We start from the raw sequence: 2,651 nt of genomic DNA, 5'->3' as shown, positions 1-2,651 counted from the left end.
TTACAGGCATGCGCTACCACACCCGGCTGATTTTTTTATTTATTGTAGAGATGAGGTCTCGCTGCCCAGGCGGGTCTCGAACCTGCGGGCTCAGGCAATCCACTCACCTCAGCCTCCCAAAGGCGCGGGATTACAGGCTGAGCCACCGAGCCTGGCTTCTTTCTTTTTTTAAGATACAATTGCTTGCTGTGTTACCCAGGCTTGAGTGAAGAGTAATGATCAAAGTTTACTGTAACCTTGAACTCCTGGGCTCAAATGATCCACCTACCTCAGCCTCTTGGGTAGCTAGAACTACAGGCACAGGCCACATGCTCCACTAGTTGCTTTATTTTTAACAGGTTATCACTGTTTTTCCCAGACTAGTCTCAAAATCCTGACCTCTAGAAATCCTCCTGCCTGGGGTTACAGATGCAGGCCACTGCACCCAGTCTGGCAAACATTATTTCTATGTGTTTGTCTGTGAGAGCGTTTACAAAAGAGAATAGCTTGGTTAATTAAATAAAGATGATGTGGTTGGGCATCATCCAATTTGCTGGGGGCCCAAATAGAACAAAAAGGCTAAGGAAGTACAAATTTGCTTTTTTTTTTCCTTGAGCTGGAATATCTATCTATCTTCCAAATCTGGACCTCCTGGTTCTCTGGCCCTGGGATTAAATTAAACCACTGGTTGATCTGGTTCTCCAGCCTGCAGATGGCAGATTGTGGGACTTTTTGGCCTTCATAGTAACCTGAGTCAATTAGGAAGAAATGCACACATGCATATGTATTTGGTTCTGTTTTTTTTGTGACAGAGAGGGGCTGATAACAGTTAAAAGTATTCCTTTTGAAAGTCAATCAGCCGGGCTCGGTGGCTCAGCCTTTAATCCCATGCCTTTGGGAGGCTGAGGTGAGTGGATTGCCTGAGCCTGTGGGTTCAAGACCCCCCGCCTGGGCAGGCAAGCCCTCATCTCTACAAGAAATCAAAAAATTAACCGGGCGTGGTAGCGTGCGCCTGTAGTTCCAGCTACTTGGAAGGCTGAGGTGGAAGGATCGCCGGAGCCCAGCAGGTCGAGGCTGCAGTGGCCGGGAGCGGCCACTGCACTCCAGTCTGGGTGACAGAGTGAGACCCCAACTCAAAAAAAAAAAAGAAAGAAAAAGAAAAAGAAAAAAACCAAATAACCGAGAACAGTTTTCTTGGAGATGCAAAATAGTAACCAATTCACTCTTCATGAAGTCATGGCTTACAGCCCCTGCTTGCTATGCATATCCTGCAGACCATTTGTTCTTTAAAAAATATGATTTTGCTAAGTACAATCTTGTGAATTTCCAAGAAGATGCATAATCAGTCAACCCAACCCCCCTCCCTTACCTAAACTAAGGTCTAAGACCCCTCTCCTCCCTCCCTGGGGTGCTCAGCCTGGGAGTGTTAGCCCGCTGAGTCACGCCAGCGCTAATAAATCTGCTACTTCCTAAAATAGCCTTGGTGTCATGGCTTCTCTGTGTTCCCTCTACATCTTCTTTGAAGAACCCTGTATAATAACATGGTAGCAAATTTATCAGTACTTCCAATGTAAATTTTTAGAGATACATTATATAGTCTTTCAAATTCTTTATATATTTATATATAATAGATAATATCTAGATCTTTTAAATACTAAAATGTAAATCTGCCCCCCAGCCATAAGCTGAGAACTGGTGATACTGTTCTCACACTCATTATTATTTTCTTATGTATCCTTTCAGATAGTCTGTATATTTATAAACATATATTTCCTTCCTCAAATGGTTTCATATTATGTAAGTCCTTCAGCATCTTACTTTTGTACTTAATAATTTACTTTAGTTATTTTTCTATCCCAGTAAATAATTTCCTTACCTTTTTTTAATTGTTGTGACTGTATATCTTCCCATTGACTAGATACATCATAATTTATTCAACAAAAAATTCCATTAAGGATTTTTGAATTATTTTCAATCTTATGCATTATGAAAATAAAGCAATGCCTATTTTTGTATGCTTTGGTTTGCACATATGTAGAAATATATTTATAAAACACATTTTTAAAGGAATTACTGTCAGAGCAATGCAGTGATTCTGTATGGAAATTATAGTATTTTTGCACTCAACAAAAGAATATTAAAGTGTAATTATTACTCATTGCAGTGTGTTGTCAAGTTCTGAAACTACCTCATTGCAATTTACTCTGTATTTACCTTATTATGAATGAATTTGATCACCTTTTTAGGTATTTTAAAACAAGTCAGGTGCAGTGGCTCAAGCCTGTAATCCTAGCACTTTAGGAGGCAGAGGCAAAAGGAGGGGTTCGAGATCAACCTGAGCAACATGGGGAGACCTCGTCTCTACAATAAATCAGAAAATTAGCTGGGCATGGTGGCAGATGCCTGTGGTTCCAGCTGCTTGGACAGATGAGGAGAAAGGATAGTCTGAGCCCAGCAGGTTGAGGCTGTGGTGGCTGTGAACGTGCCATTGTACACCACTCTGGGAGACAGAGTGAGACTCTGACTCAAAAAACACAAATGACTCCATTAACTTCTGCAGGTTTACTTTAAATTCTTTACTCCCAAAAGAAGATATTTTATAGTTGGAAATAGTTAATCGCGAGACTGTTAATTATGATAGAGCAGTATAGTGAATATAATGGTGCTCTGCT

The sequence above is a fragment of the Carlito syrichta genome, unplaced genomic scaffold (assembly GCF_000164805.1).
Source record: "Carlito syrichta isolate Samal-C Ts95f unplaced genomic scaffold, Tarsius_syrichta-2.0.1 Scaffold244212, whole genome shotgun sequence".
In the NCBI taxonomy this organism is placed as follows: domain Eukaryota; kingdom Metazoa; phylum Chordata; class Mammalia; order Primates; family Tarsiidae; genus Carlito; species Carlito syrichta.
The sequence above is the reverse complement of the archived record's forward strand: the minus strand, read 5'-3'. Positions refer to the sequence as shown.